Source organism: Vulpes lagopus, chromosome 4 (assembly GCF_018345385.1).
Source record: "Vulpes lagopus strain Blue_001 chromosome 4, ASM1834538v1, whole genome shotgun sequence".
Taxonomy (NCBI): Eukaryota; Metazoa; Chordata; class Mammalia; order Carnivora; family Canidae; genus Vulpes; species Vulpes lagopus.
The window spans coordinates 23129738-23147144 of NC_054827.1; positions in this window are offsets into that span (position 1 = coordinate 23129738).

A 17407-nucleotide genomic window follows, 5' to 3' on the forward strand; every position below is an offset into this window, starting at 1 on the left:
TGCTCTTTTTCACTGATTGCTCTGACAATGAATCATCAATCATCATTGTTTGAGTACAGATATTTATACAGCTCTTAGAGTCTCTACGTTACTTTCATCTATCTGCAAGGATATCATGGACTGTCTAATACACATTTGGTTGATATTAAGATAAAATTGACTATAGCCTTCTCCTAAAAAGGAAATGATTTTGTGGGTTTAACTTGGCATGGCTTGTGTTTTAATGAACTTGTTGGCTCACTCCATCCACAGTCCTGTTCCATTCTCCTTCTGTTCACCCAATTTAGGAACTCTCATCCATTGTAATGACTCCCTAATGTACATCATCGCTTCCTTCATTTCCGCAAGGTTTCAAACTTTTTCTTCCCATGTATACCACAGAACTCAAACAACATACTGAAAACCACTTTTTATTCTGCATTTCTACTATGTTTGATGTTACAGCACAATTTGCTTAATATTTGGGCTGAAAACCTGAAAGGTTTCAATTTCCTACTTTACCTATTTTGTTTATTAAGCTCATTTTATCTTGTTTTGATAATACAACAGCCTCTTAACCTATTTCCATGTGTCCTTACCTGTGATGTGTAGTGTGGTTTTTCTACACAATCTCCAATCTCCAGAGTGTTCTTTCTACAACACCAATCCAGTTTTTGCCAGATTCGGTGGCTGTGGAAACATTGTTTTGCAGCATGCTAAAAGATTTTTGATGAAAAAGGCTGCTTGTTCTGGTAAGCAGAATTCTAAACCAGATCCTCAAGATTCCTGGCCCCTGGTTATTCAATCAAATACTAATCTCCTTACTGCTGTGAAGAGATTTTGCAGATGTAATTAAGGTCCCACACCAGTTGACCTGAGAATAGGCAGATTGTCCTGGTGGGTCTGACCTAAGCTCATTAACCCCTGGCCAGAGAAGAGAAGAGAGAGATGTGCTTTGGCTGGCCTAAAAGAAAGCAAGTGTCTGTTCTGGAAACTGTCTGGGGGGTGCTACGTGGAAGGAACCTGAAAGGGATCCCTAGGAGTTCAGAGCAACTCCTGCTCAACAACCAGCAAGGAAATGGAGACATCAGTTTTTCAAAGGCAAAAAAAAAAAAAAACCTGAATTCTTCCAACAATGGGAATGAACTTGGTGGTGGATTTCCCTTCGACCCTTGGAGTCTCCATCTGAGAACTTAGCTCGGGCAATACTTTGACTTCAACCTTGTGATAACCTGAGCAGAGAACCCAATCTTGCCACGTTAGACTTTTGACCTGCCCAACTGTGAGCTAGTAATATGGGTTTTGCTTTAAGTTGCTAAGCTTGTGGTCATTTGTTACACAATGAGAGAAAACTCATACATATATTCAATTTTCTTTTGGAAATCCTGAGCTAAACAAAGTTAACAAGTTTCCTCAAGAATTCTCCAGTGCATATAATGCTCATTAGGGTTCTTTGAATCTCCAAGAAGAAAATACATTATGATGTGTTTCCTAAACCACAGACACCAGTCTGAGATGCTTCTCATCTAGTCATTCTATTTCCTCGCTTTAAAACCTGTGATCACTTGTTAAGATTTACCTCATAATGTTTAAATATCTTAATTTGACTTTGGGGAACTGGCACCCTGTGACCCCAGTGTATATTTCCAGCATCGTCCCGTCATTCTCCCACATCCAACTTGGCTCGTTCTTGTAGACCGAGTCATATTATTAGTTCAGGTTTCTTTGTCTTTGCATGTGTCTCATTTTTTGAGATACACTCAGGTATCTTTCCTGTGATGAGTCCCCATACCTTGTGCAGACATGCGTGCTGGGATCTTTAAACTCTCATGGTACTTTGTTTATAGAGCCCTTCAATCCCATGTCATATTATGTGATAATCACAGTTCACCTCCTCCTATGGGATTGTGAGCTACTTGAAGAAAGAGACTATTTTTATTCATCGTATTTTATGACAGAAGTGAACCTCAGGCTTAATTTTCTGAGCTCTCCGGTTGTGTTACTGTTTTCTTTATAAAAATTGGGGCAACATTAGCCTGTCTCTAAATGTCTACATTTTTTTCTCTTAGACTCAAGTTTCAATTTTTTTTTTTTTATTGTGTGGCCAATCAAGGGAAGCAGGGGAAGTAGTGAAATGGAAAGAGGAATACTGAGGCAATCACAAGGAATAAAAATGAGGGAAGGAGCAATGTGTGGAGCAAAATTTCTGAAACTGAAAATCAAGCTACTTCTGCAAATCTCCTACTGGAATATTGTTCTTTTCTTTCATATACCAACACCGTAGCCTGTTTTTCTTTGGTTTCACACTTCACAAGTGCCACCTCTAACTTTTACTTCATTTTAGACTGAACTCGTGCTTACTGACTGCATTACACATAGTCACCAACTATGATCCTTTCATATATTCTTTTTTTATATAGAGTGCTTTTTTAAATGATTTTATTTATTTGAGAGAAAGAGAGAGAGGGTGAGAGGGAAAAAATGAGTGGGAGGAGCAGAGGGAGAGGGAGAAGCAGACCCCCCACTGAGCAGGGAACTTGACTAGAGGCTCAATTTGGGGCTCGATCCCAAGATCCTGGGATCAGGACCTGAGCTGAAGGCAGATACTTAACCAACTGAGCCAGCCAGGTGCCCTGAGCCTTTCCACATATTCTAAGTAAGAATCAGTACCCCCCAATATCCTTACTGGAGTCCAGTGAACAGTGTCAAACAAACTGAAAAGGTACACTTAAAATTGTTCTCTTTCTGCTCTTTCTACTTTGTGGACTGATTTTAAATACTTCTATCTAATGTGGAAACTGACGGTGCTCCATAAGTATGGTCCCTCTCTTTGCCCTCCATCCATTGCTGCTTCTTTTGGATTACCAAATAGCCTTTTACATGTCTACAGCTTCTCTTGCAGTTGGGTTGGGCATGGGTCTGACCATTAGAATCTGGGGAAAAGGGAAGCAAACCATTCGAAGTCCTGGCCCATGAAAGATCCCACACACCCCTTTAGTCTGCTCTTCCCCTACCATGATGACCTTGGAGACCCCATACACCAGATGGCGCCATTTCAAAGTGGAGGAGAGCCAACTGGTTTACCTCACTTTGTATGCAACTGCTATTAAAGTCACTGGAGTTTGAGTTTAGTTGTTCATGTGGCAGAGCTAAGCCTTTACCTAACTTAGTCTGTTAAACATTTAAAATTTGCAAACCCATAAAAACTCACTGGCTGCAAATATGTAACTGAAAATAAAAGATGAATTTGGAAGAAGTCATTCAAGAAACTGCAGTTTTTTTCAAGTGAAGCTTTGTTGTTAAAATTTAAATGCTAAACAAATGCTATAGACGCCCAAGATTATAATTAAAGGACTCGGAAGGAAATACAGTTCCCACGCACAGATATAATTTTATCCAAGAACTAGGTTGTACCCCTTCCAGTATTCTTTCAGAACTCTTAATTATAGAGATTACTAGCTCAAGGAACAGGAGGTTAAACATCTGCTTCCTAAAATGAAGCCAAAAGCTTGAAACAAATAGGCTGAATCATACTGAAATTAAAGAATGAGAGGCTAAAATTAAATATCTCCACCAGAAGCTTATACTCCTATTGAAATAATCCTGTATCAAGGGCTCAATGGAAGAGGTACGGTTGGATAGTGAGGGCATCAAGACAGAGGTCTTCTCATGTAGCCGCCATTTTAGTTGAGAAGTGAGACCCAAAGAGGTGAACTGTGCCAATGACATTAGAACATCCCTAGCTGGTGCTTTTTCACCATTCCCAGCGGAACGCATGTCGTTGGGATTGGGGTAGGGGTGAGGGGGGGAGGAGGCAGGCAGGATGGAGCTGTGCCATCTCTAAAACAGAGAGGAGACTGGATAGATGTGAGTCCATCAGGCCTCATGGTGGTGTCCATTGTTTAGTCGTTTGTCAGAAAAACACAAGACTCTAAGATTAACTCTTCAGGTAGAACTAAATCCCCACCTTCCTTTTTAATTGTATATGAAATGTGTCTATTAGAGTTTTATTTTAAAGCTTATTTTATATAAATATTAGATGCTTTTAGATGACGGAAATCATATGTGGTTATATAACAGGTCTGTTCTATGTCTTTTGGTGTGTGATGGTCAGACAGGTGTAGTTACAAGAGGGGACATGGGACAGGCTCAGGGAAACAAAGTTTCTTCTTCCCATAAGTCCTAGAAACAGGAAGCACAGCACCTCTAGCAGAGCCACATGGAGCAGCCTCCTGGGAGTCAGGAAACAGAAGGGAGGAGCAAAGGGAAAACCAAAAGCAGACCCTATATTGGGCATTCCTCAGGAAAGGTATGGCAGGGCAGGGGAAACAGGTCAGGACTGACTAGTTTGAGTATTTTCTGAGGGCTCTAAATTATAGAGATGGTCCTCAGATGCCTGGCCTGAGGTGATTAAGGCAGAGGAACATGGCCTCCTGGTGTACCTGGACAAGATAGAGGAGTGTATGGCTCTGGATTGATTCGTTTGCACACCAAATACTCATTTCCTGCTGAGCCTTTTACTATCCCTAAAAATTGGCTAACCAGGGAGGGGCAACCTCCTCAGCCAGAAAGGTTTTTAAGATGTCAAAATGTAATACACAGAAAAAAAATTAAATATAAATAATAGAAAGTCAAGCAATACAGAAGCATAAAAATGAAACATTAACAATCTCCCCATACCCTCCCCCAAGCCCCTTTACACAACTCCACCTTATCTGAAGTTAAGTTAGCACTTTGGTTGTATTCTTTCACATTTTTCTCTATGCAAACAAACATGTTGACTAAAATGTAGGCTATATTTTTAATCAACATGGAATTACACCCTATACATCTCTCTGCTACTTATGCTCTCGCTTGACTGTATTTATTCTACGTTAATAATTGCAGATATAACTCATTACTTTTGACCGATGTTTAATATTTTATAGAATGGATATTCAAATTTGTTCAACTGTTATTTCCTTATAGACATGTAGATTATTTTCAGTATTTTTAAAAATAATTACACATATGCTTTAAAAAAATAACCACTGTCCGTAGATCTTCATGTTCTAATGCTCATTTCCCAGTGAGATTGTTAGGTCAATAAATGCATTGTAAATGTTAATAGAAATAAATAGATAATGACAGATTTCTTTTTCAAAATGTTTTAGCAATAGAAGCTGTTATCACCAGCGTGTGAAGGCGCTAGCTTTAGCACATCCTGATCAGCCCTGGATGTTATAAATGTTTTAATTTTTAAATTTCTTTTTATTTTTTTTATTGTTTATTTACTCATGAGAGACACAGAGAGGGAGAGAGGGAGGCAGAGACACAGGCAGAGGCTCCATGCAGGGAGAAGCAGGACACAGGCAGAGGCTCCATGCAGGGAGAAGCAGGCTCCATGCAGGGAGCCCAACGTGAGACTCGATTCCGGGTCTCCAGGATCACCCCCTGGACTGAAGGCGGCACTAAACCACTAAGCCACCCAGGCTGCCCAATGTTTTAATTTTTATAAATCTGATAGATGATAATGGCTTGTTTTCATTATCTTATCTTTATCTTTTATTTTAATTCTAATACAGTAACATACAGTGTAATATTAGTTTCAGGTGTACAATATAGTAATGCAACATTTTGTACCACACCTGTTGCTCATCACGACAAGTGCACTCCTTAATCCCCATCACTGTTTCACCCCTCTCTCCACCCACCTCCCCTCTGGTAACCATCAGTTTGTTCTTTAGAGCTAAGGAACTGTTTCTTGGTTTGCCTCTCTTTTTTTCCCCCTCCTTTGCTCATTTGTTTTGTTTCTTAAATTCCACAAATGAGGGAAATCATATGGTATTTGTCTTTCTGACTGACATATTTCACTTAGCATTGTATTCTCTAGCTCCATCCATGTTGTTGCAAATGGCAAGATTTCATTCTTTTTTATGGTTGAATTATATATACACATACGTACATGCATACATACATACACACATATCCCCTCTTATTCATTCATTCATCAGTGGAGATAGACACTTGGGCTGCTTCCATAATTTAGCTATTATAAATAATGCTGCTATAAACATTGGGTGCATGTACCCCTTTGAATTAGTGTTTTTGTATTTGTGGGGTAGATAGCCAGTAGCGCAATTGCTGGATCATAGGGCAATTCTAGTTTTTTCTTTTTGAGGTATCTCCATACTGTTTTCCAGAGTAGCTGTACCAGTTTGCATTTCCACCAGCAGTGTAAGAGGGTTCCCCTTTCTCCACATCTTCACCAACACCTGTTGTTTCTTGTGTTTTTTATTTTAGCCATTCTGACAGGTGTGAGATGGTATCTCATTGTGGTTTTGATTTGTATTTCCCTGATGACGAATGGATGTTGAGCATCTTTTCATATGTCTGCTGACCATTTGTATGTCTTCTTTAGAGAAATGTCTGTTCTTCAGCCCATTTTTAAATTGGATTATTTGTTTTTTTGGTGTTGAATGGTATGAGTTCTTTATATATTTAGGATACTAATTATCATGTATGTCATTAGCAAATATTTTCTCCTGTTCTTTGGGTTGCTTTTTAGTTCTATCGATTGTTTCCTTTGCTGTGCTGAAGCTTTCTATTTTGATGCAGTCTCAGTATTTTATTTTTGCTTTTTTTTCCTTTGCCTCAGGAGATGTATCTAAAAAGATGTTGTTATGACCAATATCACAGACATTACTGCCTGTGCTCTCTTCTAGGATTCTTATGGTTTCAGGTCTCACATATAGGTCTTTAATCCATTTTATTTTATATGTGTAAGTGTAAGAAAGTGGTCCAGTTTCATTCTTTTGCATGTTGCTGTCCAGTTTTCCCAGCACCGTTTGTTGAAGAGACAGTTTTTTTCCCATTGGATATTCTTCCCTGCTTTGTCAAAGATTAGTTAATCATATAAATATGGGTTTATTTCTGGGTTTTCTATTCTGTTCTTTTGATCTATTTCTCTACTTCTGTACCAGTAGCATACTGTTTTGATGACTATAGCTTTGTAATAGAACTTGAGGTCTCGAAATGTGATGCCTCCAGCTTTGCTTTTCTTTTTCAAAATTGTTTTGGCTATTCATGGTCTTTCACAGTTCCATACAAATTTTAGGATTGTTTGTTCTAGTTCTGTGAAAATGCTGATGGTATTTTCATAGGGATTGTAATAAATGTGTAGCTTGCTTTGAGTAGTATAGACATTTTAACAGCATTTGTTCTTCCAATCCATGAGTGTGGAATATCTTTCCATTTCTTTGTGTCGTTTCAACCTTTTTCATCAGTGTTTTGTAATTTTCAAAGTACAGCTCTTTCACCTCTTTGGTTAGGTTTGCCCCAGGTATCTTACTCTTTTGGGTGCAATTGTAAATGAGATTGTTTCTTTTTTTAAGATTTTATTTATTTATTCATGAGAATACACAGAGAGGAGAGAGAGAGAGGCAGAGACACAGGCAGAGGGAGAAGCAGGCTCCATGCAGGGAGCCTGACATGGGACTCGATCCTGGGTCTCCAGGATCAGGCCCTGGGCTGAAGGCAGCGCTAAACCGCTGAGCCACCCGGGCTGCCCTGGGATTGTTTTCTTAATTTCTCTTTCTGCAGCTTCATTATTAGTGTAGAGAAATTCAACAAATTACTGCACATTGGTTTTGTATTCTGTGACTTTACTGAATTCATTTATCAGTTCTAGTAGTTTTTTGGTGGAGCCTAGGGTTTTCTACAGATATTATCATGTCATCTGCAAATAGTGAAAATTTTACTTCTTTTCCAATTTGGATACTTTTTATTTCTTTTTGTTGTCTAATTGCTGTGGCTAGGACTTCCAGTACTATATGGAATAAAAGTGGTGAGAGTGGACATCCTTGTCCTGTTCCTGACCTTACGGGGAAAAGCTCTCAGTTTTTCTCCAATGAGTATGATCTTTGCTCTGGGTTTTTCATATATGGCCTTTATTATGTTGAGGTATATTCCCTCTAAAGCTAGTTTGTTGAGGACTTTATCATGAATGGATATTGTACTTTGTGAAATGCTTTTTCTGTGTCTATTGAAATGATCATATGGTTTTTAGGTTTCATTGTTTTTCTAGTTTATATTTTTTGACTACTGATAACACTGAGCATCTTAGACAAAAAGCTTCATTATTTAATTATATAAGAATACTAAAAACCATATTTTTCTCTTGGTCTCTTCTGAAGGTTTGTTCCCCCTGAGGAAGCTGGTTGAGTTACTGCACAGCACACATAAATGCAGATCTTTGCTCTTTTTCTTACACGTCTGCATTTTACCTCTTCTTTCCCCTGGAATAAGATGAAATGGAACTCTGGCCACTTCTAAATTCACTCGATTCAGGCTGTGCAGAGGATATTGTTAAAATTCTATTTGTTATTATCTTATCTTAGGGGATAATGAAAAGAAAATAGCTGTCAGCTGCTTCCTTCTGAATGTTGTAATTTTTTCTTTGAGGAATTAATAATACATTGAATACACTTAGGTTTTGAATATACTTTGGTTTGAAATCATTTTGTGCTGTCACTGAGATGTGATGACACCCTTCTTCTGTGGTTTGGGTATTGTTAAATCTTGTCTTGCTAAGCAGCATGAATCAAAGAATAGCATAATCAAGCCCTGGTTTCTCTGGGTGAGTCTAAAGTAAATAAACCTGTGACAACTGAAACCGGTCTTTTGATCAAATGGCCTCGGGGGGCGGGTATTGTTGAGGTAGCAATGGCCTTAGCTTAATAGCCAGGAGCAGCACCCCTGGATCAATATAAGGGGATGATGCTGAAGTGGTCGTATTAGAGTTTTTCAGAGAAACAGAATCAATAGGATCTAGCATCTATCTATCCAGATATTCATTTTAAGGAGTTAGCTCATGTGATTGGGGAGCTGACAGGTCTCACGTTTGTGTGGCAAGCCAGCAGGATAGAAACTCATGTAAGAGTAAATTTGCAGTCTTGAGTATGAAGGCTGGAAACTCAGGCAGAATTTGGATGTTGCAGTCTGGAAGCAGAATTCCTTCTTCTCCAGGGAACTTCAGTCTTGGCTCTTAAAACCTTCAATAGTTTAGATGCCACCCGCCCACATTACAGAGGGCAATCTGTTTTACTTAGAGTTAATTGATTGTAAATATTAATCACATCTAAAAATACCAGTAAAGTAACATCTGGACTAGCTTTTGATAAAAAGCAAAACAAAACAAAACAAAAAACAAAAAAAAACGGGTACCATGTTTTGCCACATTGACACACAAAATTAACTGTCACAATGGTGCATATTTTATTTGCTTCTGATGAGCTTCAATGATACAACTGCTATTTGTTTAAAATTTAAAATTTACATTTTTTTTTAATTTATGATAGTCACACAGAGAGAGAGAGAGAGAGAGGCAGAGACACAGGCAGAGGGAGAAGCAGGCTCCATGCACCGGGAGCCCGATGTGGGATTCGATCCCGGGTCTCCAGAATCGCACCCTGGGCCAAAGGCAGGCGCCAAACCGCTGCACCACCCAGGGATCCCCTAAAATTTAAAATTTAAAGCAGAGCCTGGATAGAGTCGAGCTATAGTCCAAGAGAGATCGCTAATATCGCATTCATTTCTAGCATTATCTAGCTCCATGAAAAAAGCAAATGCAGAGACCATGAACATATCCTGCTTTGGGAAAGGAGTAGGAACGTAGAGAATGTGTGATTTTCCTATCCTCCAATGTTCTTTTTTTTTCATCCTTTGTCCTTTAACCCCAATAAATTGACCTCTTTTCCTTTCTAAAATAGCTGTGTTAAGAGTACTCAAGTGAAATGGAGTGCTTTTCTTAGGAACAGTTTTTCCAGTTGTTGGGATAAGAAATTCTGGAACATACAGATAGATTTTAAGTAAACTTTACAATTGAATTGTTGGCCTTAGCATCTGTATCTATCAAATTTGGGGAGATTTTTTAAATCTCCATTTCTACTTCACTCATGTAATTAAAAAAATAATTTATTAAGATGAAATTCACATAAGATAAAATTAATCATTTAAACGCCAAAATTCATTGGTGTTTAGTACACTCACAGCGTCGGGCAAGCACCATTTTCTGTCTAGTTTCAAAACATTTCAATCATTCCAAAGTGAAACCCTAAACCATTAAGCGATCTTTCCATCTAACCTCTGGCACCACCCACTCATCTGTATCTGTGCCTATGGATTGATTTATTATGGATATTTTTTATAAATGGAATCATGCCATATATGACGTTTTGTGTTTGGCTTCTTTCACTTTGCATAATGTTTGGAGGTTCATTCAGGTTGTAGCATACAGCAGTATTTCATTCCTTTCAATAGCCAAATAATATCCCATGCAATGTATATACTGCAATTTTTTTATCTTTGTTGATGGAAATTTGCGTTATTTCCACTGGTTATTCTAAATAGTGCTCTTATTATGAACACATGAGTACATGTTCTTGTTTGAGTACTTGTCTTCAACTCCCCATATGGTGATTCTAGGTGTAACCCCTTGAGAAATTGTCAAACTGTTATCCACAGTGGCTGCACCATTTTACATTTTCATCAGCAACATACAAAAGTTCCAGTTTCTCCACATGTTTGCTAACACTTATCTTTGGTTTTGTTTTTAAATTTTACTACCTTCCAAACATCCTAGTGGGTGTGAAGTGGTACCCTATTGTGGTTTTGATTTGTATATCCTTAATGACTAATGATATTGTATATCTTTTCAAAGGCATTTGTACAGTTTTAATATTTTAATTTCATCCTGAATCTTAGGTACATGACAGAGTTTCTCACCTGATGGAGCATAGCACAGTCACAGATATGCCAAATTATCGACACCGTTAGCCTGTACTGGGGGAGACAGGTGGCCAGAGTCCACGGGGTCATTCATCTCAGGCTGTAAGCAGACTCCTTCTCTATCTCCCCTGGCCCATGTAATTTTATCATTGTTTTATGTGTGCCAGTAAATGAACAATTTTGGGAATACCGGTTTAAGGGGGTATAGACAACCGTAATTATCTTGATCTATCCTAGTTAATGGATAACAAGCTGACTCAGAGATGTTTTATAGAACTGAAATTTAGTTATTTCAGAACTCATAATACCAGACTTCCTATAATGGCTCACTGGGAATACCATCCTTAGACTACATTCCTAAAAAGGGCATTATGTTAATGGAAATAGAAAAGCCTAGTGATACATTATAGCAGTCATGATAAATCTTCTAACTATTCTGTAATGCAGCTTTCCTAATGAAGGCCAGCTTTATTTCAGAAATTATTAAAAATATTTTTTTTGTATTCATGCCCCTCCATTAGTTATGATGTACCTAGTAAGATGAAGAAGGGGTCTTTACCTAAGAAATTATTTGGGATAATCAAGGCCTAAAGGTTTTTTTTTTTTTTGTCAGTTTGACTATTTATATTGATTGCATTAATCATTTCTTGGCCAAATTTCTTCTTCACATTATTTTTTTTTTTAGTGTGTCAGTGTGTGTATGGTATTTGTGCGGTTTGTTTATGGTACACGTGTGGTGTGTTGATATATGTGAGATGTATGTGTGGTGTGTTTGTATCTTAAGTGTGGTGTGTGTGTGTGTGAAGTATACATGTGTAGTGTGTAATGTGTGTGTCTAGAATATGTGTGGTGTGTGGTTTGTGTGTGCTTTATATATGCTGTGTCTGATATATCTGTTGTGTGTGTGGTCATGTTGCTATATGTGTTGTACATGTGTGAATAATTTGTTGTGTATTGTGCATGAGTATAAGGTATGGATCTGTGTGCATGGTATATGTGTGTGGTGTGTGTGTTGACAATATATCTGGTGTGGGTGTGATATATATGTGTGGTATATGTGGAGTATGTAGTATATGTATCTGTGTATGTGTAGTATGTGTAAGGTATCTGAGTGTTATTTGTATGTATTTGTGTTTACTGTATGTCTGGTGTCTGGTATCTCTGTGGTATGAGTATGTAATATATGTGTTGTGTGTGGTGAGTGTGTGTGTTTTATATAAGAGTGATCTGAGTGTGGTATACGTGTGTTGTATGTTTGGTGTGTGTGTGGTATATACATGCCCTGTGTGGTGTATGTGTGTTGTAGGTGAGGGTGTGATTTATTTGCCATGTGTGGCTGGTGAATATGTTGCATATGTGTGGTGTGTGTGTGCTATATGTATGATGTGTGGTTTGTGCATGTGTGGTATATGTGCGGAAACAGTATATATGTGTCATGTCTGAATTTCACACTATTTGTAAGCCATAATAGTTACAAGGAGGGAAATCCATTTTTATTTTTCATTTAAAGAGCAAAATGACTGTGATAGGAATATATTACCTTAAAATATTAACTCACCAACAATGCCAGAGCCCTATGATCACCACAATTATAGTGAAAAATGATGTTTTCCATTTCTGTGCCTTATACAATTTCGTTTATAATATATTTGCCTTTGGCCTACCTAATCTGGTTTTAAAGGCTTTAAAAGATGATAGGAAGATTCTTCTTTTTTAATCTAAATATCTCATGTCTCTCTAAAGAACATACTGTATATGATATTGCCAAGCAGGTAAACTTTTAAATTCATCAATGAGAAAGTAAGGAGTAGTTTAGCAACTGTGAAAATAGAAGATTTTGGATATTAAAATCAAAGGTCATAATAATCTCAGTACTAAATACTGAATGTCCCTAATACAAAGGGACAGTGTCAATAATACTGTTAAAATTCAAATGATTTTATTCAACTAAGATACGGTTCTTATGGAGCCTATGTACTATATGTGAGTGTGTGTATGCATGTGTGTGTGTGTGTATGTGTGTGTGCAAATCCTGGTTGGGAAGAATGGGTGTTCCCATGATTAAATAGGAGAGCGAAAGTATATGGGTAAAGTGGCATTAACTGCTGAAAGAAGAAAGACCCGTGCATCTTAGTAGTCTAACAGAAGAGTTTATTTTTACTAATATAAAGTCCAGCTGGGTTTGCGCATTACTCAGACTTTGTCACTCAGAATCTTTTCTGTTTTATTTTTTACTGTTGGAAGTTTAGACACAGCTTTTTTAACCCTGAGGCCTGAAGTTTCTGGACGAGCCCCTATCATTCCTGCTTGCCTACCAGCCATTTCTTGCTTAAGCTCCTCTCTGCTGCAAGGATCTCAGCCTGTAACAGCCAATACTCACTGCTAGCAGTTTCCCGGCCTCTTCCCTTCAGCTGGCGGCTAGTAGACAACCTTCCAAGTTAAAAGCATTGTCCTGCTCGCCTTGGATCCTCAGTCTCCCAGCCTATCCTCAGTGTCTTTTCCTCCCACTGCCTGAATCCTAAGTTAGACTCCAGGTTTTGGTTAGAGTGGTGCTCCATTTCAATGTACCAATTTCTGTATTAATTGGAGAAGGATAATCACTACAAAAACATAAACCCCTACACCCCCATTGCTGGAGAGAAGCCTATTTCCTGCTCACCTGCAGTCCACAAGGGGATTTAGAGGGGAATTACAGTTCAGATTTAGGTGAAAATTAGGGTTTGCTTCAAAAAGAGGTGAAGGAGATTTCAAATCATACTCATTTTACTGAATTTCTGAAAAAAGCCAGCTTTTACCTTAAGTGCATGATATCTTTTTTGTGATTCACATTTTATTCAAAAGCCTCCAGCTCTTAGAAGTTGAATGAAATGCCAGATCTCATAGAAATAACTTCTAAAAACTTTTTTTTTTTTCTATACTGGCTCCTTCCCATTCTTTTAAAGCATCAGAATGGGACTGTTCACAGGTATGGGAGGAATCACTGATCGTAAAGTGAATAATGAATACAGCCTCACAACAGGAACTCATCCATGCTGATGTGAAGCAAGAGAGAGGCTGAGTGTGTCAAAGGTAATCAAGGCTTCATGGTTAGAAGTCAGAGCCTCACTAAAATCTCAGCTCCCCTATTGACTAACTCTGTGTCCTAGTTGCATTTCTTAGCTTCTAGCTTTTAATATATTCATAACCTCCCTGCAGAGCTAAGCAGGGAGGATCATAACTTTCAGGATTTTACTCTGCTATTTAAGAAAAAAAGGGTAGACACTGCTCTTAAGAAACCAATGATCTGGGATCCCTGGGTGGCGCAGTGGTTTGGCGCCTGCCTTTGGCCCAGGGCGCGATCCTGGAGACCCGGGATCGAATCCCACATCAGGCTCCTGGTGCATGGAGCCTGCTTCTCCCTCTGCCTGTGTCTCTGCCTCTCTCTCTCTCTCTCTCTCTCTCTGACTATCATAAATAAATAAAAATTTAAAAAAAAAAAAAAAAAAAAGAAACCAATGATCTGGGTGCTAAGTGTACTTCCTGCGACTGTGGTATCACTCACACCAGGCTTTCTTAGCAGAAAAAGCTAAGATACAGATGTATGTATATACATTCAAATACATGCTTGTGCATGCATGTGTATGTGTGTGTGCACATACATATCTTGCACATAATTTCAGTGTTTTTCACTTGCGTGCACACTTGGATTTGTTTTAGCAGAATTTCTTCTTTTTTTTTTTTTTTTAGATTTTATCTATTTATTCATGAGAGACACACAGAGAGAGGCAGAGACATAGGCAGAGGGAGAAATAGGCTCCCCACTGGGAGCCCTACATGGGACTCGATCCCAGAATCCTGGGATCACGCCCTGAGCTGAAGGCAGACGCTCAACCACTGAACTACCCAGGTGTCCCATTAGCAGAATTTCTGTTTTGATTTGGTAGGCAACTTTTTGCATGACACTACAGATATTCAGCTAGCAAGAGTCCAACTAGCAATGAATTAGGAGGTATCTGGTATAAAATAAACCTCAGATAAATATTTTTGTGTCATTTATTATAAACATGGGTGGCATAGATTAGCCCACCACAAATGGTGTAGATTTTTCCTTTGCTCTTAGACAAATAATTGGAAGAATGTGATTAAGGAAAATATGAGTTACAAGTCAGAGTCACAAACAGAATCTATGATACCCTCATATCCCTGGAGCACAAATTATCATGTATTCAAAGAAAAGTATATGTCTGGTATGCTTAAACCTCAAATATTGTCCTTTTTGAAAAAACAAGTTGAGATTTCTGTTTGGAAGGTGAAATACCCCTCATTTCTGGAAGGAATATGAACCTGTCAATGGGAAGATTGCCCTAGGGATTATTCCTAGCTAGAGTATTGTCATACCTTTGCTAAATATCTCTGAATAGGAAACTAGCTACTGCAAGGCAAAATGTTATTCTACTATATTATTTATTAAAGTAACATTTATTATTACCTTAGAGAAAATTAAGGTATGGGATTCCTAGGTGGCTTAGTGGTTGAGCATCTGCCTTCGACTCAGGTTGTGATCCTGGTGTTCTGGGATGGAGTCTAGCCTCAGGCTCCCCAGAGGGAGCCTGCTTCTCCCTCTGCCTATGTCTCTGCCTCTCACTCTGTGGTCTCTCATGAATAAATAAATAAAATCTTTTAAAAAAAAGAGAGAGAAAGAAGAAGATTAAGGTAAAATGATAGTGACTTTCATACTGTCAGAAGTCATTTCTCAAACCCATGCTATTGATGAATGTGATATTGATCAATAAGTAAGCAGCTCACAGATATTAGTTTATTTTTGTAATATCTTAAGCCAATTTGATAGATTTTTACTTTATAATGAACAGAATATTGAGCATATCATGAGCAGTAAAATTAATCATTAACCTAGGGGTCATGAAAAATTAATTTGGAAGGAGTTGACAGCTATCATGTGGGCCATTATTATTTCAGTGGAGACAAACTTGCTGATATTTGTCATTCTACTATGAGATAATAGAATATTTGTATGCCTAGGGTTCTTGGCACAGAGCTCCTAAATCCCTTGTAATTTCGTAAGTGATAAGAGCACTAAGAGAATCTTTTGTTCTAATATTTGGTCTCTGACCCTGGATCCTGACACAGAGCTCTTAAGTCCCTTGGAGTTTCCTGTGTGATAGCAGTGTCTTTTGTTCTAATGAGATGATTCTTGGTGGGCTCCTGGGTGGTGGGTGGTCACCAGAAAGACCAAACCATGATTAGAAGCTTGAAATTTTCATCCCACCCCCATTCTCTGGAAAGAGGATAGGAATGGAGATGGAGCCATTGATCAATCATGCCTATGTGATGATGCCTTTCATAAAATTCCCTTAGTGGGGCATCTGGAGAGTGGCGGTAAACACATGGGGTGCTGGGAGAATGGTGCACCTGGAGAGGTCATGGAAGGTATGCACCATTCCCCCCACCACCACCCCTGATACCTGCTTTACACAGTCTCTTCCATCTGGATGCTTATCTGTATTTCTTATCCTATCTTTTTATAAGAAGTGAGTTACCGATATCTCTGCCTTTGGTGAGTTACAGTAGTGAACTAGTTGAACCTGAGGAGGGGATCATGGGAACTTACAGTTTATAGCCGATTAGCCAGAAGCACAGCCGATTAGACAACCTAGACCTGCTATTGGGATCTAAAGGGGCAGTGTTGTGGGGCCCAGCCCTTAACCAGTGGGCTCTGAAGCTATCTCCAGGTAGAAATTGGAGTTAAACTATAGAATCCCTACCAGGTGCAGACAATCTTCAGTGGGGGGAACTCTTGCACACATCTGGTGCCAGAAGTGCCGTAAGTGGGGTAGCGGTGTGAGAATAAGAAAGTAACATACCGGAGGAAGAGTTTAGTTTTTCCTGTGCAACTACCATATTATATTTGTTAATGTTAATGAAAAATGTCACATGTTTTATAGCCAGTGTTATTATTAATCATTTTTGGTACATAATTAAGTTGTGTTTCTGTATCTTAAAATACTTTTTTAAGATTTCACTTATTAATTTTAGAGAGAGGCAAGGGGCAGAAGGAGAGAAAGAATCTCAAGCCGACTTTGCCCTGAGCTTGGAGCCCCATGACGTGGGCTCACAACCCTGAGATCATGGCCTGAGCCAAAATCAAAAGTAGATGCTTAACTGACTGAGCCACTCAGGTGCCCCTGTATCTTAAAATATTTTTTATCATTGAGTATTGGTATTAGAATCTCATGTGCACAACTAACTGTATTTGGTAGTTGTCTTGTGGCCAGAGAGAATTAATGAAGTCTCTCTGTGTCAAACTATAATAAGAATTCGGGCATTGTCTCTGTTTGATATGAATTTAAGTAGTCTTAGAGTGTAAATGTTACCTAGAGATGCTCTAATATCATTCTGTAATTTTATAGGCAATTTTACGAATGAGGGAATTTGAGCTCAGAAAGGTGACATTAACTAGTTCAGAATCATGATTTCGTGGAAGATCTAGATCCAGAATCCAAGCATGGGTCACCACATGCCTCCTGGATAGCAGGCCCTCCTTGAATGTAAGGAATAAGTGAATGACGTGTACATGATCTGATCTATATATCGGGTGTCAGAATAAGGGCCACCCAGGATGTTATGATCTAAAGCAAGAACTCAGCCTTCACAACGCAAAGAG